This window comes from Mustelus asterias, chromosome 12 (genome assembly GCF_964213995.1).
Source record: "Mustelus asterias chromosome 12, sMusAst1.hap1.1, whole genome shotgun sequence".
Lineage (NCBI taxonomy): Eukaryota > Metazoa > Chordata > Chondrichthyes > Carcharhiniformes > Triakidae > Mustelus > Mustelus asterias.
The window spans coordinates 86,538,681-86,560,592 of record NC_135812.1 but is presented as its reverse complement, the minus strand read 5'-3'; the positions used below and the strand labels follow the sequence as shown (position 1 = coordinate 86,560,592).

The 21,912-nt window shown below is 42.6% G+C and overlaps 1 protein-coding gene across 1 annotated transcript in view; it reads left to right on the top strand.

The window, feature by feature from the left end:
• The window catches only part of ttyh2 (tweety family member 2), a 134,974-nt gene that overhangs the window by 33,469 nt on the left and 79,593 nt on the right, over nt 1–21,912 (top strand). The gene's annotated exons all lie outside the window — the stretch shown is intronic.

Genomic DNA, 21,912 nt, shown 5'->3' with positions numbered 1-21,912 from the left:
AGTTTCTGGGCAATGGTAACCCTCAGGATGTTGATGGTGGGGGATTCAGCAAATTTAATTGTCATGAGAAAATGGTTTAATTCTCTCTTGTTGGAGATGGCCAGTGTCTGGAAATTATACAATGCGAAGATTACTTGCCACTTTTCAAGCCTGAATGTTGTCCAGGTCTTGTGTGCAGGGACAGGCTACTTCATATCTGAGGAGTTGCGAATGTTATTGACACCTGTGCAATTATCAGTAAACATCACCACTTCTCACCTTGTGTTGGATGGAAGGCCATTGGTGAAACAGCTGAAAATTCAGGTTGGATCCTTAAGTTACTGTTGCTTTAACATGGTAGCGAGACACAGATTCCTATGGAAGGACACTGTTTAATCTATGTTGGAAAATGTTTTATGGGAAATATTAAAGGTGATGAGAGATGATTGTTAATTCCCTCGGTGCCTCAACATTTTCTCCCTTCAATCTTGACCTGATGATAGTGTTTGATGAACATACAATCCCACACGGGACATCTACACTTATTCTCCTGCCTAAGTGACCATTTCATTGTGATCCTACTTACTATTAAGTGGAAATATAATCGTAGAGTTATCACAGCAAAATACAATTTGACTGCTCCTACGTGTTCACTTTCAGCTAGGGATCACTAATTGAGAATGGAGTTGCTGAGCATAGACTGAGATAAGCAGGAATTTCTTCTCTTCCCCAGCAAGCAGTGGGGGCTGGGTCATTAAATATTTTCAAAGTTGAGTGGGATAGATTTTTGATTGACATGGAAGTCGAGGTTAGTGGGAAGCAAGCAGGAAAGTAAAGGCTACAATCCAATCAACCATGATCTTATTGAATAGCGGAGCAGGTTTGAGGGGCCAGACAGTCTATTGCTGCTATTTACGTTCTTTGCCTGCTGGGGAACCAACTTGATGTAGAATTGCATCTGGTACTTTCTACACTTGTATATTCTGGCACCACGTGATTTAGCCACTGAACTATTGAGTGAAGCACTTTGCAATATTGCCCAGTTGGTAGAATAGTCTGGTCAGCAGTAACCATTTAGAATGCACAAGACTTTGGTTAGAGATGAGTAGTTTTGTGTAAAATTGAGTAATTTGGTTGGAGAAGAATTCCTGTTGACTAACAGAAGAGACATTATTTTCAACCCCTTATTGGAGAAGTGTCAGGCATTTACAACATTAATAAATTGAATCTCTTTGGAATTTCAATTCTTGTGACCATGTCCTCTCAGTACACAGCCAAACTTAATTTTATCTTGTGACTTTCCGGCTGATGTTTAGTTCCTAACTTTCGTTTTTAGATTTGATACTACAGAAGTTGCAGAACCTTGTTCATAACAAACCCAATTGCTTCCACCTTTTTTTGATTGTTTTAGTTTGGTGAAAAGATCCACATTAGTCAGAATTGAGATCCATTCTTCAATTTTAAAAAAAATTATGTTGGTTTTAGAAGTTTTTTTTAAGCTGTGGTTTCATAAATTGTGATTTCCCCCATTAGGATTGGTACTGAAATCTCCTGAACTTTTTTCCTATTGTTGAGATTAATCATTACTTTCTTTTGAGGATCTACAATCTATTGCTATTTTCAATTTGTCACACTTTTTTTGCATCTCGTTAATCGGATTGAGTTTTTTTTATACAGTATTTTCCATACTGGAGCATTTTAATAAGATGTTACTTCGGCTAATATCTAAGCCAAATGTTCTGAATTCCTGGATTCTTGGCCAGCATGACATTCTCACACTGGTTTGGCTAATCCTGGATTGGAGGTGCTTTCTATTGGCTATTTATCTAGATCCAGTAGCTCTATCGATGGAATGAATAGAAGGTCAAACGTACCAAGCATCAATACTCTGTAAGGTGGGATTAGAGGTTATGGACAAGCAAAAATCAGCAAAAAAGCTCATTGAATGCTGACCTTATTACCAACAGGATGAGAACACAAGAGGTGAGAAATCACGCTGCATCCACTCACGGCCTGGTTGGACAACCCCTGAAGTATTGTGTTCAGTTTGGGGCATTGCACCTTGAAGATAATATTGGTCTTGGGCCTTGAAGATTGTGCAGCATAGATTTACTGGGGTGGCATGGTGGCACAGTGGTGAGCACTGCTGCCTCACAGGGCCAGGGACCCGGGTTCAATTCTGACTCTCTGACAGAGCTGCTTACCCAGACCCTATCCTGATTTTGCATATTCTCCCCGTGTCTACATGGATTTCCTCCAGGTGCTCCCAATTTCCCCCCACACTCCAAAAGGTGTGCAGGTTAAGTGGATTGGTCATGCAAAATTGCCCCTTAGTAACCCAAGATGTGGAGATTAGGGCAATTAGCGGGTAAATATGTGGGGTTTTGGGTATAGGGCCTGGGTAAGATGCTCTGTTGGTGAGTCGGTGCAGACTCAATGGCCCCCTTCTGTACTGTAGGGGTTCTATGTTCAGGATAACGTGACTCCTTGGATTAAATTACAAGGAGTGATTATAGAGGCTTGGGTTGTATCTCCTTGAATGTGGGACATTAAAGGTGATTTAATCAAAGTCTTAAGAAATTAAGAGGAACAGATGTAAATACGCTATTTCTGCTAGTTTGGGAATCTTGAACAAGGGACAAAAAAAATTAGTGCCAAGCTTTTCATCAGTGAAGTTTGGAAATATAAGTCAAGGGTCGTAAATGTTTGATTTGATTTATTATTGTCACATGTATTATTATACAGTGAAAAGTATTGTTTCTTGCTAAACAGGCAAAGCATACCATTTGTATGCTTTGAGGATCTACAATGAAAGGAGAGGGTGCAGAATGTAGTGTTACAGTCATAGGGTGTAGAGAAAGATCAACTTAGCATAAGGTAGGTCCATTCAAAAGTCTGATGGCAACAGGGAAGAAGCTGTTGACTCAGTAGATACGCGACCTCAGAATTTTGTTTCTTTTTCCCGATGGAAGAAGGTGGAAGAAAATATGTCTGGGGTATGTGGGGTTCTTGATTGTGCTGGCTGCTTTTCCGAGGCAGCGGTAAGAATCGACAATGGAAGGCTGGTTTGCGTGATGGACATGGCTTCGTTCAGGACCCTCTGTAGTTTCTTGTGGTCTTGGACAGAGCAGGAGCCATACCAAGCTATGATACAACCAGAAAGAATGCTTTCTATTGTGCATCTATAAACGCTGGTGAGAGTTGTAGCGAACATGCCAAATTTCCTTTGTCTCCTGAGAAAGTAGAGGCATTGTGGGCTTTCTGAACTATAGCGTCGGCGTAGAGGGACCAGGACAGGTTGTTGGTGATCTGGACACATAGAAATTAGTAGCTCCCGACTATTTCCACATCATCCCCATTAAAGTAGACAGAGGCATGCCCTCCATTATGCTTCCCAAAGTCGATGACTATCTTCTTTGCTTTACTTACATTGAGAGAGAGATTATTGTGGTTGCACCAGTTCACAGTTGTTAATTTTAAATCTGAGATTTATAGACTTCTGATAACCAAGGGTACCAAGAGATATTGGCAAAGATGGGTATGTGAAGTTAGATCACAGATTAGTCACACTGAATGGTGGAACATAAGTGGCACAGTGTTTAGCACTGCTGCCTTAAGGACCTGGGTTTGATTCCCGGCTTGGTCACTGTCTGTGAGGAGTCTGCACATTCTCCCCGTGTCTGTGTGGGTTTCCTCTGGGTGCTCCAGTTTCCTCCCACAGTCTGAAAGACGTGCTGGTTCGGTGCGTTGGCCATGCTACATTCTCCCTCAGTGTACCTGAACAGGCGCTGGAGTGTGGCGACTAGGGGATTTTCACAGTAACTTCATTGCAGTGTTAACGTAAGCCTAATTGTGACACTAATAAAATTAAAAAACAATAAAATTGGCCTGCTCCGATTCATATGTTCCTCGATGCAGTAATGTCTAATGGGGAAACTCCATTCCCTCTCCTCAGCATTGCTAATTTAGCAAATATCTACTTCCAGTTGCTATATTTTATATGTCATCTTGTTATATTTTATCCGGTTGAAAATTGAATGCATGAAGAAATAAATATGTATGACTACTCATCTCCATTCCGAGTATTTGGCAGAATGCAGCCCCAGAAGTCCTCGTTTAAAAAAAATCAGCACTTTGTCCATCAAATTCCCTTTTTATTTAGTCACTGGAGATTGCAAAAGCACCCCTATTTCTTATTAAAAAAAGGTGTTTCTTTTGACTGTCTATGTACAATCCTCCAGGAGATCTAGTAATTAGATATATGAACCTAAATAGGGCAGATGTGAGCACAGTAGGAATTCAGAATGAATAAGAATACTTCCTTGCTGTGGGACTTGGTTTTACTCCATTCAAATAATAGACTGTATTGTCTGGAGTAATTACACTTGGGAAGGAAAGATTCAAATCTTACAATTTACCCTCTCTCTCTCTCTGAACATGCATTTGCTTTATTGTACATCCTGTAGAATAACTTCAAAATGCCTGGAATGGGTAAAGACCTGTTATTATCTTGGATCATCGAGCTTCAAAAATTCAAAAGTCTCCTATGAATGGCATCTGTTCTTGGCATTATAATCTCTCTTGTGACTATCCTTGTGGATGCAGGATACATCTTCCCTGCTTTTAAGAGGCTAATGGAGTAGCAATTACCTTCCAGACCATCAAGCTCCCTGACAGTTTCATAATATACTCTTACAGTATTGTTTTTTGCAGCTCTTTACTGACACTGATCTCTATCCTTAATTTCATTAGAAGAAACATTCAGGGACCTGCCTTGCAGAAATACACACATTTCAGTCTGCAGCATTTAAGGAATTTCCATTTTTGGGGGGAACAAGTTATGTGGAGTCCATTTTGCAGGAAGCAGTTGCTGCTAAATAGGCCTTAGTTGCATTTCTCCAATTTTATTAAAATAGAAAATTTTATTTAATTTTCACTATTCTGATTATAATACTCTTCCTGCCACAATATTTACAATGGAGTGAAGTATCATTCATTATGTTCTGTTATTTAACATCCAGAGTAATGTCCAAACCACCATCTGAAAAACTGGTGTATCATAGAATCCCTATAGTACAGAGGGAGGCCATTCGGCTCATTGAGAGTGTACTGACCATAATCCTACCCAGGCCCTATTCCCGCAAGCCCATACATTTACCCTGCGAATCCCCCTGACACGAATGTCAATCTGGCATGGCCAGTCAACCTAGCCCGCACATCTTTGGACTATGCGAGGAAAACGGAGCAACCGGACGAAGCCCAAGCAAAGACGGGTGAATGTGCAAACTCCACACACACAGTGACCCGAGGCCAAAATTGAACCTGGGATCCTGGCGCTGTGAGGCAGCAGTGCTAACCACTCTGCCACGTGCTGTAGTTGTCAAAAAGGAAAATATGTATTCCCCTATCAAATATTAATGGTCTAGCATCCTGCAATCTCATTTGTTGTCTGCGTAAACATATCAGAGTGATATGTGTTACACCCACTCCCAGGTGAGGTCTCCCAATTTTGTTGATCTGGTTGAGACCCCTTGATTTGTCACCTTCTGGATGCCCCCTAATTGTTACAAAACCGGGTGAGGGAGGGATGAGTGATTCCATCTTTATTCAACCCACCTATTTCCAAAAGCAACATGGTTTAATCCAGCTAGGTTCCCTTTCCTGTGGGTACCTTTTCCTGACCCAGTAGTTATGTTTAGAAAAGAGCCAATTTAACCAGACTTTGAGTTAGTGATAGAGAGTTTATTAACTACTAAGAAGCAAGGAAAAATTGTAAAACACGCCTACATACGTTGATGCAGATTAGAAGTGAGAATTGAGTCCAATAATAAATGAACGAGGAGGAAGTGTTAGACGAATTAAAAAAACATTAAGGTTGACAAATTCCCAGGGCCAGATGGCATCTATCCCCGGTTACTGAGGGAGACAAGAGATGAAATTGCTGGGCCTTTAACAGAAATCTTACTTTCTTCGTTGGCCACTGGTGAGGTACCAGAGGATTAGAGGATAACCAATGTTGTCCCGTTGTTTAAGAAGGATAGCAAGGATAACCTGGATAATTATAGGTTAGTGAGCTTGACGTCAGTGATAGTGAAACTGTTGGAGAAGATTCTTAAGAATAGGATCTATACACATTTGGAACTGAATGGTTTTGTTAGTGGCAGACAGCATGTTTTTGTACGTGAGAGGTCATGTCTCACTAATTTAATTGAGTTTTTTGAGGAGGTGACAAAAAAGATTGAGGAGGGAAGGGCTGTGGATGTTGTCTACATGGACTTTAGTAAGGCATTTGACAAGGTCCCTTATGGCAAGCTTGTGCAAAAGATTAAATCTCATGGGATCGGGGTGAACTAGCGAGATGGACTCAGAACTGGCTTGGCCACAGAAGACAGAGGGTAGTGGTGGAAGGGTGTTTTTCTGAATGGAGGTGTGTAACTAGTGGTGTTCCATAGGGATCAGTGCTGGGACCTCTGCTGTTTGTAATATATATGAATGACTTGGAAGGAAACGTAGCTGGTCTGATTAGCAAGTTTGTGGATGATACTAAGAATGGCAGAGTTGCAGATAGTGATGAAGATTGTGGAAAATTGGGCGGAGAAATGGCAGATGGAATTTAATCCGGACAACTGCGAGGTGATGCATTTTGGTAGATCCAATTCAGGTGGAAGCTATAAAATAAATGGCAGAACAACACACTGAGAGATCTGGGAGTACAGATCCTTAGAAGTGGCAGCACAGGTGGAAGAGATGGTGAAGAAAGCGTATGGCATGCTTGCCTTCATCGGACAGGGCATCGAGTATAAAAGTTGGCAAATTATGTTACAGTTGTATAAAACGTTGGATAGGCCCCATTTGGAATACGGTGTCCAATTCTGGTCACCACGCTATCAGAAGGATGTGGAGGCTTTGGAGAGAGTGCAGAACAGGTTTACCAGGATGTTGCCCGATAAGGAGAGTATTAACTATGAGGAGAGATTGAATAAACTGGGATTGTTCCCCCTGGAAAGACGGAGGCTGAGGGGCGACCTGATAGAAGTTTATAAAATTATGAGAGGTATGGATAGGGTGAACAGTTGGAAGCTTTTTCCCAGGGCAGAAATGACAATTACAAGGGGCACAAGTTCAAGATAAGGGGGGAAAGGTTCAGTGGAATGTGTGGAGGTGGTTGAGGCACATTTAAGACTTATCTTGATAGGCCTATGAACAAACAGGGGATAGAGGGATATAAGCGGTTGGTCTTGCTAGGTAAACGTGATCGGCGCAGGCTTGGAGGGCTGAAGGGCCTGTTCCTGCGCTGTACTGTTCTTTGTAACATAAATAAAAAGATATGTGCAACTGTCCTTGATTCGCAAGCCATTATCATAGAATCTGCAGTGCAGAAGGAGGCTATTGGCCCATCGAGTCTGCATTGACATCAATCCAACCCAGGTCCTATCCCTGTAATCCCATATGTTTACCCTCCAAATCCCCCTGACACTAAGGGGCAATTTAGCACGGCCAATCAACCTAACCTGCACATCTTTGGACTGTGAGAGGAAAACAGAGCACCCGGAGGAAGCCCACGCAGACACAGGGAGAACGTACAAACTCCACACAGACAATGACCTGAGGCCAGAATTGGACCCGGGTCCCTGGCGCTGTGAGGCAGCGGTGCTAAACACAATTATGATTTGATTCCAGCTGAGTTGACTTCAACGAATAGCTGATTCTTCCATTCCAGTGTTCTGTTGTTTGGTAGAGACATTCTCTCGTTCCTCTTTTAGCTGCGATCCCTTTGCTGGTTTGGGCTGATTTCCACGGTCAGAGAGAGAAATTTGAGATATACTTGCAAAAATGGCTATTTTGCAGAGGCTCTGCTGCTGTTACGCTGCCACGCAACATCAATGTGTAAAACTATCAGCTGTTTATCCGCACAGCGTATTCACAGACACTGGGGCAGCTCTTTCAGCCAGCTTTTAAGCCATTCTTTGAATATTCCAAGTGGGGAAATGGAATCCACATAGTATTACATAGAACATAGAACATAGAAAGCCACAGCACAAACAGGCCCTTCGGCCCACAAGTTGCGCTGATCACATCCCCACCTCTAGGCCTATCTATAGCCCTCAATCCCATTAAATCCCATGTACTCATCCAGAAGTCTCTTAAAAGACCCCAACGAGTTTGCCTCCACCACCACCGACGTCAGCCGATTCCACTCACCCACCACCCTCTGAGTGAAAAACTTACCCCTGACATCTCCTCTGTACCTACCCCCCAGCACCTTAAACCTGTGTCCTCTCGTAGCAACCATTTCAGCCCTTGGAAATAGCCTCTGAGAGTCTACCCTATCCAGACCTCTCAACATCTTGTAAACCTCTATCAGGTCACCTCTCATCCTTCGTCTCTCCAGGGAGAAGAGACCAAGCTCCCTCAACCTATCCTCATAAGGCATGCCCCCCAATCCAGGCAACATCCTTGTAAATCTCCTCTGCACCCTTTCAATGGCTTCAACATCTTTCCTGTAATGAGGTGACCAGAACTGCGCGCAGTACTCCAAGTGGGGTCTAACCAGGGTCCTATAAAGCTGCAGCATTATCTCCCGACTCCTAAACTCAATCCCTCGATTAATGAAGGCTAGTACGCCGTACGCCTTCTTGACCGCATCCTCCACCTGCGAGGCCGATTTAAGAGTCCTATGGACCCGGACCCCAAGGTCCTTCTGATCCTCTACACTGCTAAGAATGGTACCCTTCATATTATACTGCTGCTTCATCCCATTGGATCTGCCAAAATGGATCACTACACACTTATCCGGGTTGAAGTCCATCTGCCACTTCTCCGCCCAGTCTTGCATTCTATCTATGTCTCGCTGCAACTTCTGACATCCCTCCAAACTATCCACAACACCACCTACCTTGGTGTCGTCAGCAAACTTACCAACCCATCCCTCCACTTCCTCATCCAGGTCATTTATGAAAATGACAAACAGCAAGGGTCCCAGAACAGATCCCTGGGGCACTCCACTGGTTACTGACCTCCATGCAGAGAAAGACCCCTCCACAGCCACTCTCTGCCTTCTGCAGGCAAGCCAGTTCTGGATCCACAAGGCAACAGCCCCTTGGATCCCATGCCCTCTCACTTTCTCAAGAAGTCTTGCATGGGGGACCTTATCGAACGCCTTGCTGAAGTCCATATAGACCACATCCACCGCTCTTCCTTCGTCAATGTGTTTGGTCACATTTTCAAAGAACTCAACCAGGCTCGTAAGGCACGACCTGCCCTTGACAAAGCCGTGCTGACTACTTTTGATCATACTAAACTTCTCTAGATGATCATAAATCCTGTCTCTCAGGATCCTCTCCATCAACTTACCAACCACTGAGGTTAGACTCACCGGTCGGTAATTTCCCGGGCTGTCCCTGTTCCCTTTCTTGAATATAGGGACCACATCTGCAATCCTCCGGAACCTCTCCCGTCTCCATCGACGATGCAAAGATCATCGCCAAAGACTCCGCAATCTCCTCCCTCGCCTCCCACAGTAACCTGGGGTACATCCCATCCGGTCCCGGCGACTTACCAACCTTGATGCCATTCAATAGTTCCAACACATCCTCTTTCTTTATGTCCACATGCTCGATCCTTTCTGTCCACCGCAAACCAGCAGTACAACCACCCAGATCCCTTTCCACCGTGAATACCGAGGTAAAGTATTCATTAAGCACCTCCGCCATTTCTAACGGTTCCGCACAAACTTTTCCCCCTTCACCTTTTAAGGGTCCTATGCCTTCACATCTCATCCTTTTACTCTTGACATATTTGTAGAAAGCCTTGGGATTCTCCTTAATCTTACCCGCCAAGGTCTTCTCATGACCCCTTCTCGCTCTCCTAATTTCCTTCTTAAGCTCCTTCCTACATCCCGTATACTCCTCTAAATCCTTAACACCTCCTAGCTCTCTGAACCTTCTGTACGCCTCTCTTTTCTTATTCACCAGGTTCATCACAACCTTCGTGCACCACGGTTCCCGTACCCTACCAACACCCCCCTGTCTCATCGGAACGTTGTCATGCAGAGCTCCAGACAAACATTCCTTGAAAATCCTCCACTTTCCTTCGGTACTTTTCCCCAAGAATGCCTCCTTCCAATTTACCCGTCTAATTTCCACATAGGATCTTTTGAATTGAGATGGCCATTATGTCCCTTTGTCTTTACCAGAGATGGTAATCAGTCTCTGGAAGCTTTTGAAAATATCTTGTCTGGAAACGGGGAGGAATTCCATTGTGTCTCCGAGAGAATCACTGCAGTGCAAGCTAGTGGTTTGCGTATATATTCTCTGTGGGTTTTGTCCATTTTTAAAAACAAAACTCTGGTCTTATTAAGTCAATATTTCCATGCGTAATTCTGTGTTTTTTTTTCACCCTCCATCATTGTGACATATGTAAACCCAGCCATACTTGGGAATTATCAACAAATCCCTGAGTTCATTGGCAATCAAACTGAAATGGGAAAACCAAAAGTCGACAGAGCAGGAAAAACTGCTGAATGCAAAATGCAGCTATTTGCATTAATAGCTTCTCCACATCACAGCCCTTATTAGCCTTCCACTGTAAAATATAAACAATTCAGAGAAAGTGAATAAAACCTGTCTGAAGTTTCAAAATGTTTAAATCCTGGGCAGGTCTGATCACCAGCAGACTGATCACTGATGATCATCGTTATCAGCCACAAGCCAGCCTGAAAGAGTCTTCCTCCCAGCTGCGATAGCCTTCCCAATAAGCTTTGGGAAAAGGCTTGATCTGTTTCAAGGGCATGTGCATGTGTTTAGAAAAATAAATAAAGTTGCAAGGTTTAAAAGTTCCAGCAGGAGATTAGGAGCAAGGCTCAGAAATTGGATATCCCAGGATGAATTTGAGAGAGTTTGTATGTTATGACCACCTGTAAACATTATAGTAAGCAGAATTTGTGATTTCTTTAAAAGGTTTGTAGAATCTGTAATTGTTTTTGAGAATATTTGAAAAGGACTCTTAAATAGTGAACTGGGGCATTCTTGGTTGGTCAGATGGAATGATGCACTATCAGGACTGTTGTGGCCTGAGGGTGAAGGGGTTTGTTGAATTGTACTTTGCTGAAGATCATGATATCCATAAAAGGGCAGCACGGTAGCACAGTGGTTAGCACTGCTGCCTCACAGCGCCAAGGACCTGGGTTCGATTCCCGGCTCGGGTCACTGTCTGTGTGGAGTGTGCACATTCTCTCCGTGTCTGCATGGGTTTCCTTTGGATGCTCCAGTTTCCTCCCACTGTCCAAAGATGTGCGTTTGGTGGATTGACCATGATAAATTGCCCCTTCGCGTCCTGGGATGCTTAGGTTAGAGGGAGTAGCAGGGGAAATATGTGGGTTACAGGGATAGGGCCTGGGTGGGATTGTTGTAGGTGCAGACTGGATGGGCCAAATGGTCTCCTTCTGCACTGTAGGTTTCTATGGTTTCCTAAAGGACTCTTTGTATCAGCTGTAAAAGGATCACTTATACATTTTCTTGGATAAGAAGAAATACTGACCTGTGGCCTGGACACCCTTGACCTGGAAACAGTACCAACTGGAAGGAAGTTAGGACCAAAAGCCATGTAGCTGACTGCATAAAGGAGAGTTACAAGCAGAGGAGCTGGAGGATGAAGCCGGTCGGCACACAGAGAAAGCAGACACACAGCTAAAGAGCCAGGTGGGTTTTCCCTGATGTGGCACAGGGGTTAGCACTGCTGCCTCACAGCACCAGGGACCTGGGTTCAATTCCAGCCTTGGGCCACTGTCTGTGTGGAGTTTTCACATTCTCCCCATGTCTGTGTGGGTGTCCTCCAGGTGCTCTGGTTTCCTCCCACACTCCAAGATGTGTGGGTTAGGTGGATTGGCCGTGCTAAATTGCCCCTTAGTGTCAGGGGCACTAGTTAAGGTAAATGCATGGGGTTATGGGGATAGGGCCTGGGTGGGATTGTGGTCGGTGCAGATTCGATGGGCTGAATGGCCTCCTTCTGCACTGTAGGATTCTATGAGGTGGCCGATCCGTGAACCGGAGTGTTATTCGTTGGTCGGCTGAAAAGGAACTCTGGAAAGATGCACCGTCAGGACTGTTGTGAGCTGAGGGCCGGAGGGTTTGTAGAAGAATATCTTGCTAATGATGATCATATCCATGAAACTCAAAGGTGAAAGTTGTTGGGTAGGACTCTTGATCCAGCCTGTGTGAACATTTGTGCAGAGAGTGAGGCGGCTGTTTGTGGTTGCATTAAGATGTTTCTTTGTTGTATCGACTACTTAAAGTGAAATTTACCTTTTATTTGAAGTATCATTCACCTATCTCTAATTGCCCTTGAATGGAATGACTTGCTAGGTAATTTCAGAGGGCAGTTCTGGATCAACCACATTGCTGTGGGTCAGGAGTCATATGTAGGCCAGACAAGGTAAGGATGGCAGATTTCTTTCCCCAACAGACATTTGTGAATCTGATGGATTTTTACTATGTTGGATTCATATGGTATTCCCCAATATTTCTATTTCTTTGTGAAGAAGCTAAGCAATGGGGAGAAGCACTGCTGTTTTGTTTGAGGTTGGTTAGTTCCACACGCTTTATGATTTGCAAACAGAAGATAGAATCTTACAGTGCAGAGTCGAGTTTGCACCGACCACAATCCCACCCAGGCCCTATCCCCATAACCCCATGTATTTACCCTAGCTAGTCCCCCTGACAGTGAGGGGCAATTTAGAATTGCTAATTCACCTAACTCGCACATCTTTGGACAGTGGGAGGAAACCGGAGCACCCAGAGGAAACCCACGCAGACACGGGGAGAATGTGCAGACTCCACTCAGACAGTGACCCAAGCCGGGAATCGAACCTGGGTCCCTGGCGCTGTGAGGCAGCGGTGAATCGCTGGCAGTTGTAGGAGGGAGATTTGGTGAAATGGCCATAAAAATATGCACACTTGTGGGTCAAGTTGGACTAAGCTGTTGGAAAGAAGATGTTTCCTACCAGAATTCCTCAACTGGAGTGTTTTACTTAGGCCACCCTGCAATCTAAGGGTGGTGGAACTGACAGGTGGAATCTCCGAAGAATGTTGCAGCAAATTATACAGACATGATTAATGCTGCTCTTTTTTTGAGTCAAACATTTTATTCATTTATGTTCAGGTAAAAGCATTCACCTGATGAAGTAGTTATGTGCACGGCGGCACAGTGGTTAGGACTGCTGTCTCACAGCGCCAGGGACCCAGTTTCAGTTCCTGGCTCGGGTCACTGTTTTTGCGGAGTCTGCACTTCTCCGTTTCTGTGAGGGTTTCCTCCAGGTGCTCTGGTTTCCTTCCGCAGTCTGAAAGATGTGCTGGTTAGGTGCATTGGCCATGCTAAATTCTCCCTCAGTATACCCGAACAGGTGCAGGAGTGTGGCGACTACTACTTTGCAGTCTTAATGTAAGCCTACTTATGACACGAATAAATAAACTGAACTAAGATTTCAGAAATCAGTCCATGAACAGATAGACAGAGCAATGTTTACAGATGCACTAGCCTTATCAAACCAAGAGAGCTCAATTATTTCTGCTGGTTGAGCCGGTATTTGTTTTGGGCTGATAAATGTACATATCCCCACAAAGATCAGTGCTCATTTGCATATATTAACTATAGAATTACCACTGTTATCCAAGTAACAGTTGGAGCGATCAAAGGAACCATTACTGATTTAACGAGCCATTCGCAATTTCACTGTAACGGCCGTGTGTACTTAGACATGCATGGCTTAATCTTTGAGACAAGCACATACTGCGCTCTTAAGGCGTTGCCACCTTCTTAAATACTGATTGAAATTTTCATTGAGTTCAGCTGTTGAGTTTAGCAGGGAAAATCGAGAAACTTTAAGACTGAGAATTGCAATTCAAACTGAAACCCATGACCAATGCAAAAGCAAATCCCTGCGGATGCTGGAATCTGAAACAAAAACAGGAAATGCTGGAAAATATCAGCAGGTCTGACAGCATCTGTGGAGAGAGAATGGAACTAATGTTTCGAGTCTGGATGACCCTTCGAAATGTTGTCTCTATTCTCTCTCCACAGATGCTGTCAGACTTGCTGTGGTTGGCAGCAGCTTATTGGCAATTGGACAAGGTGTATCAGATGATTTTCCCTCTTGTTTCCTTATTCATTTTTCTCTGTTGTTTTGACTTGGAATTCATTATCCGCACCATGAACTTGTCCCACCATTATCATAGAGTAGAATCCCGACAGTGCAGAAAGAGGCCATTTGGCCCATCGAGTCTGCACCGACCACAATCCCTACCCCCATATCCCTACATATTTACCCGCTAATCCCTCTAACCTACACATCTCAGGACACTAAGGGGCAATTTTAGTATGGCCAATCAACCTAACCCACACATCTTTGGACTGTGGGAGGAAACCAGAGCACCCGGAGGAAACCCACGCAGACACGAGGAGAATGTGCAAACTCCTCGTACTGTAATGTGCTGCAGCTCCAATATATTCTATTTCTGAGATTTTAAATGTTGCTTCAAATACCTTTTTCTTGTAGGACTATTACCTTCAGGAACAAGCAAAAAGAATGAGTGAAATTAAGAAGTGTTACTTGCCTGTTATTTGATATTCAGTTGAGACCAATACCTGCTGCCTGTTTTTTTGGCAAGTTCCCTGCGTTAAACATGTTCTGTGTAATGCAAGATATCTAGTCTTATTCTGAAATGGATCGGGAAATAAAATGTTCGTGTGCTTTGCTGCTTCACAAGGGATGGTGGGGAGTAAAATTGACAAAAAAAGAGGCTTCTTATAGTTCTAAATGAAGTTATTGGATTTTAACTCAAGCGTCTTAGGTTACAAAGGCCAAAGACCTTGGTTTGGGTCACATTGAAAGTTATTGTTAATGAGGAAGGAAGTGAACAAAAGTCAATTTGTGATAAACCTAATAGATGAAGACTACTCCATTTTTTTGTTCTATCTCATGCAGAATCCATCAGCAGTGGCATTCTGGTGAGTTGAATCTGATTAAGGGTCAGGCGCAATGGGGCAGAGTAATGGAGATTTCCCTTTGCATTTGGCCTAACTGGGACTGCTTTTCAGTGACATTGAGAATTGAAGGGAGAACATATTGGCATCCCTTAATTTCATACAGTTCTATGAAATCAATATATATAAATAATATATGTGTGTATATATATATAGTACCGAGACAGGCTGTATGGTCATTCCTTCTCCTGTTTCTTAGCTCTTATATTCTTATGAAAACTTAGGATTCAGACATACTTGCCTGCTAAATGACAGGCTACAAGGAACCATTTACATATTAGGAGGCCACTGCTTGCTTTGTGTTCCATGCTGTTTTCTCCCTCTGCATGTTTCTGCTTCTGACCACCTCTTCCTCAGTATGTCTCCAGTGCAGCTTGTCCACCTGAACACTTGTTACAAAGGCTCTTGTGGCTCCATTTTAAATATCCCTTTGTTTCCTTGCATTAGGAATCTGAATGCCATTGGCAGGAATGGTAATCCCAACCTTGTCTTGTGATACAAAGCTAGCCGTACTCCTTATAGTGAGAGTAAACTGAGTTTGCGTTGAGTGAAACTACTGAGATAAATATAAAACTCTTTTTGTTCAGGATATTTTTAAACAACCAGATGTCAGCTGTCTGACAATGCCTCACAGTCGATTGTGAGAGGGGAGATGATCCATGAAATTCCATCTGTATGGGAGCACTGTAATGTTCCCTGAAGATAGATTAATTCCGCTAATTATAGATGTCTGTGGCTATCTTTTCAGGCTTTTAATGTAGAGGAGAATGTAACAGCGATATCTCAAAATAATTTGCTTTACTTTCCTGCAAGAAAGAAAGAAAATTAACCTGCGTATATTGCACCTTTTATTACTTGGAATATCCCAAAGCACTTGCGAGCAAACAGAGTGCTTTTCAATTGTAGTGTATGGAATTATGGCAATCGATTTGTGCACAACAAGGCCCCACAAAAAACAGTTAATCTGTGCTTGTGACATTGGTTGAGGTATTTACATCATCCAGGACGTGGAACTCCCCTGCTCTTAGAATAGTGCAGTGGGATCTTTGTCCACCTGGCAGAGTAATTGGGGCCTTGCTTTATTGCTTTTTCAAAAGATGGCACCTCGGGCAGTATAGCACGCCATCAGTACTGCACCAAAGTGCACAGGGATTTTTAAAAATTCTCAGGAAAGAAGGAATCTACGTTCACTTTGTGGGTGGGGAACTGAGCAATCGGGTGGATACCAAGTGCCATTTTGGCCATGCTAATATTGATGGTGTACCATTCATAGAGCAATTGTACTGTCCTAAATTTATCATCTAAGGCTCGTGGAAGAGCATGATACAATTGGTATGTAATGCTTCACGCATACTGCTGAATTTCTGAACTTTTTTTTAGCAGTATTTTGATCAACATATTCAATCCATGATGAGTAAAGCTGTCTCCCGCGCTCATAAGTAGCTGGAATAAGTCTGTAACTATCTTGAACAATTACAGAAAATAAAGTCATTCCCTCGCATTTCCAGTCATGCCTTCAAATAACGGTAACTTCATTGCAGTGTTGATGTATGCCTACTTGTGACTGTAATAAATAAACTTCAAACTAACAATGTATTTCTTGTGAGGTTTTTATGGATTATTTATATTATGGAACTGCCTCCAGGAGCTATTTTATAATCTTGCCTAAGACTCTTGGTGCAATGGAATTTGCAATGATAATATTGTCAGATACATATTCAGCCTTTTTAAGCTCTACATTCCACCAGTACAAAACACTGTGGAAAATTGCATTGCTGACCCTTCTACCAATTGCCCGAACAAGCCTCTTTCTCGTTGGGTGCATTGGCACAGCCTAATTTATTGTATAGTCTCACTGCCATCAGTGATAATGCTGTAAAACAAATGAGAGTACAAGAGTTATTAATGTAAAAAAATTCTTAGCATTTCCTTTTAAATGAAGTACATTGTGATCTCCAAAACCATCTTTAAATTTGCATTCCAAGCCTACAGATTGCATTTATATTGCATCTTTAAAGTAGGAGAAACATCCCAACGTGCTTCCCCGAGGCACAAGGAAAAAATGAATGCCAAACCAAGAAGGAAATATTACGAGGGGTGACCAACTACTCGGTTGAAGAAGTGGTCTTAAAGGAGGAGGTAATATTTAAAAAGAAAGCAGTCAAGGCAGCTGATGGCACAGCTGGCAGTGGTGGGGCTGAGACAGGGGATCAGCAATGGTCAGCAGGGAATTGATGGACTGGAGGATGTTACTGAAATTGTGGTGTTGGGAGGTACAGTTGGTGATTGGGTGAAGGCCTTAAAGGAATTTGAACACACGGGTGAACAGTTTAAATTGATGTCGGGGGACCAGGAGCCAAGTATTGGCCAATGAGGTGATTGAGTGAAAGCTGGTGCAGCACAGAATTTGGACTGCAGAATTTTGAGTGGCTCGAAGTTTGCGGAGGGTTGAGGATGGGAAGTTAGCTCGGAAGTCATTGTCGGATCTTGTAATTGTAAAGGCATGAAGAGAGTTTCAGCTGCAGATCAGCTGTGTTATGCAGAGATGGGCAATATTAACGAGGTAAAATTAGGTGTCCTTTACACCAAGGACATGTTGGAACCTCCGTCTCGGTTGCAGTGGATGCTGAGGTTGCAGCGAGTCAGATTCAGACCGCGCCATTGGCTAGGTGGGATAGAATCCATGATGATAGTACAGAGTTTCCGTTGGAGGGTTGCAGGCAATAAGCTTTTGATCTCGTCAGTGTTTAACTGGAGGAAGTTATGGCTCATCCAAGACTCGGTGTAGGTCAGGCAAACTCAACACAAGCTGTTGGGGATTTGTTAGAGGGTAAATCACTGCAATGACTATTATCATTTCTTTGCGTTTTAAGATTGAGATAAACTTTTATTTATACCCCAAGGAATGTACCTCATTAATTTTAACAGCTGGTTTATAATTCAGCCCTGTAATGTTTGTTGCTAATCCCAGGTGGTGGGGTGGATAGGGTGGTAAGGAGCAACATTTATTGAATTAATTTTTGTATGCATTTTTGATATTCTAAATGATTGCAAGTAATTTAATTTAAAGGCAAGCTTTTTTAATGTAGTATTCATAAATTTAACCCAGATATCTGACAGTGACTCTGATCATACAGAAGTCTGAGGTCATGTACCAGTCGACCAAGAACAACTTCTGCCCTCCTGCCATCAGACTTTTGAATGGACCTACCTCGCATTACGTTGATCTTTCTCTACACCCCAACTATGACTGTAATACTACATTCTGCACTCTTTCTTTTCCTTCTCTATGAATGGTATGCTTTATCTGTATAGCATGCAAGAAACAATATTTTTCACTCTATACTAATACATGTGACAATAATAAATCAAATCAAAACTGAAACCTGCCTATAAACTCCACTGGCTCAGTGGGCTTTTGCTGAGATGGCCAACTTCCGCTCGAGATATCATGGCATTGCCAACACTGATCTGGTAAAGAGAGCAAATTGGTCACTGGCCCAATTGATCAAGATCCCGCTGCAATTGGAGATAACCTTCCTCACTGTCCACCATGCCACCAATCTTGGTGTCATCTGCAAACTTACTAACCATGCCCCCTATATTCTCATCCAAATCATTAATATAAATGACAAATAACAGTGAGCCCAGCACTGATCCCTGAGGCACACCGCTGGTCACAGGCCTCCAGTTTGAAAAACAACTCTGTACAACCACCACAGAAGCCAATTTTGTATCCATTTAGATACCTCACCCTGGATCCCATGAGATTTAACTTTATGCAACAACCTACCATGCGGTACCTTGTCAAAGGCCTTGCTAAAGTCCATAATGAGTGAAAAGTGGGGAAATTCTTGCCACATCAACCGACATCAATGATTGCTGGCTCGAGGGGTTGGGTGTGCACAGCTCAACCTCTTTGGAGCAGCGAGTGACAGACGCAACTTTAGGATTTCCATGTTAACCTGCGCTTGCACGAAATGTTGAAGTTGCAGTCAATTTCAAAGAGGTAATGCTGGCGATCACAGAGTGCCAACAAAATCCGGGCCAATGTGCAGAATTACTCAAAATTGGCCTTTTGAGCAAGGCATGAAAAGGGATAAAAATCAGAGTTGCAAATCAGAATATGAGAAGTATAAAGCAGAAAACATAAATGGACCATAATTGAGTGTGCATGTGGTAGCATCTGACATTAGAAACTTACGGGCAAGTGAACTAGCTCATTAAAAAAGTTTGTTGACAAATTACATGTGAAATATATCTTGCTTGTGACAACTTAATTCAGTGTTAGAGGGGGATGCATTGATTTGCATGACCTGGAGGTTCATTTATTAAAGAAGATTAAAAGCTTTTGGTAAAAGATTCCTTTTTGATTAAAATTCTACATCACTAATCCCAACAACATTAGAATTTCTGACCGGTGCCAAAAGAAATTTACTAACAGGTTGTCTGTGATATGTGTTTAAATATTGGAATAACTTCAAAACTGGAACCGCCAATATATTGTGCTCATTCCAATAAATCTCAGAAGGTATTTTCCTGCTTTTCTTTTTGGAGTTGAGCTTGCGTGAGAAAAAGCACAAGTAAGCATACCTTGCTATCGGACTCCTGCTGGCTGCATGGGCAATGTTTAAACAAAAACATTTGTTCATTGTGGAAACTTTGAACTTGTGCTTTAGCATTAATTTAATCAAAGCAAATTAGTGTTCTTAATTTTTTTCTGGTTATGTCGTGAAAACATAGTATTCCAATTTCCCTTTCTGCGGGTAATGTTCTGTTTATATATTTTAAACTGTGGAAATAAGTGAGTAAAATAATTAAGTAAGAGTTTTAACAACACCAGGTTAAAGTCCAACATGTTTATTTGGTAGCAAATGCCATTGCTACCAAATAAACCTGTTGGACTTTAACCTGGTGTTGTTAAAACTCGTACTGTGTTTATCCCAGTCCAACGCCGGCATCTCCACATCATAAAATAATTAAGGCAGGGATAGTGTGAGACTGTGTGAATGGAACTAGTGTACTTGATATGGTAATGAGCCTAATAACACCACAAACTGATGTTTAGCCTATTAACAATGGATACAGAAGATGAATAGGTTGTTAAGGATTCAAAAGAAGAGATGCAAGGTGTGAAGGAAAGGTGTCGTAGGGGACTCTAAAACTAGAGGCATGGGTTTAAGGTGAGAGGAGAAAGATACATAAGGGTCTAGAGGGGCAATTTCTTCACTCAGAGTGGATATACTTTCTTCCACCTTCTTCCATCAGGAAAAAGATACAGAAGTCTGAGGTCACATACCAACCAACTCAAGAACAGCTTCTTCCTTACTGCCATCAAACTTTTGGATGGACCTACCTCGCACTAAGTTGATCTTTGTCTACGCCCTAGCTATGACTGTAACACTACATTCTGCGCACACTCCTTTCCTTCTCTATGAAGGGTACGCTTTGCCTGTTTGGCATGCAAAAAACAATACTTTTCACTGTATACTAATACATGTGACAATAATTCAAATCGTACAAGCTGCCAGAGGTAGTAATAGAGGCGGTACAATTTTGTCTTTTAAAAGCATTTAGACAGTTACATGGGTAAGATGGATATAGAGGGATATGGGCCAAATGCGGGCAATTGGGACTCGCTTAATGGTAAAATCCGGGCAGCATGGACATGTTGGGCCGAAGGGCCTATTTCCATGCTGTAAACCTCTATGACTCTGTGTATAAAGTGAGTTTACTTCGCTTTTAAACTCTAAAAGCTGAGATAGAGAGGTGAAGATAATTAAGTCTGAAAGAGAGCAGTTCTAAATAAATTAGGTCAGATAAGGGAAATATCAAAGGAAAAAACATATTTAAAAGGATATTGAAACCGAATGGGATCTTAACTGATGGAAAGGAACTTTTTTCTGCATCTCAGCAAACAACGGAGATAGTTGTTTACCTCCCAGCAAGTAGCATGTTTGAAGGCAACCTGGTTTGATAAGGAAGCTGCTGGTTAACCTCAGAAGCAACCCCAAGTGATGTAAAAGACCTGTGTGGTAACAGTTACTGGAGTTTTATAGATTTTAAAATCTATATGATGTTGTGCAACAGATGGGGGAGAGTTAGCTATGAAGGTATTCAAATTAAGATTGTTTGGAATTGTTTAAAGCAGTGAAACTGGGTAAAACCATTGCCTTTGTTAATTGTACTTCTATTTTATTGCTTTTCCCTTTTTAATAAAAATTTGTTTCATTAAATTCATCACAAAGAGCCAGGTCCATCATTCTCTGAATTTCAAACCTCTCCTCATACTGTATGAAGTGCAAACACAGTTGAGGCTAGTTGCTTCAAGTTCACCTTCTGGGATTTGGATAACATGACATTTATCATCAGCCATGCCCTCAACAGATTATTAACACCCATATTCTCCGATGCATTGAATTTAAAATCCTCATGCTTATTTTCAATTGCCTGTATGACTTTAGCCCCTTCAGCCAGTGCCCTCTTCTCTTGCTCTTGCTTTGTGTTGGCAACTTCTGTGCACGAGCCTCCTGCACTGCAACCTCTTTTTGGTACATGGAGTCATGGAATCCCTGCAGTGTAGATGGAGGCCATTCTGCTCATCGAGTCTCCACTGACTCTGACAGAGCATCTTACCCAGGCCCTATCCCCGTAACCCCATATATTTACCCCACTAACTCCCCTAGCCTATACATCTTGGGACATGGACGGACAACTTAGCATGGCCAATCAACCTAATCTGCACATTTTAGGACTGTGGGAGGAAGCCAGAGCACCCGAAGGGAACCCATGCAGACACAGGGAGAATGTGCAAACTCCACACACAAGGCTGGAATTAAACCCGAGTCCCTGGCGCTGTAAGGCAGCAGTGCTAATTCAAGGTTGGCTGCTTTT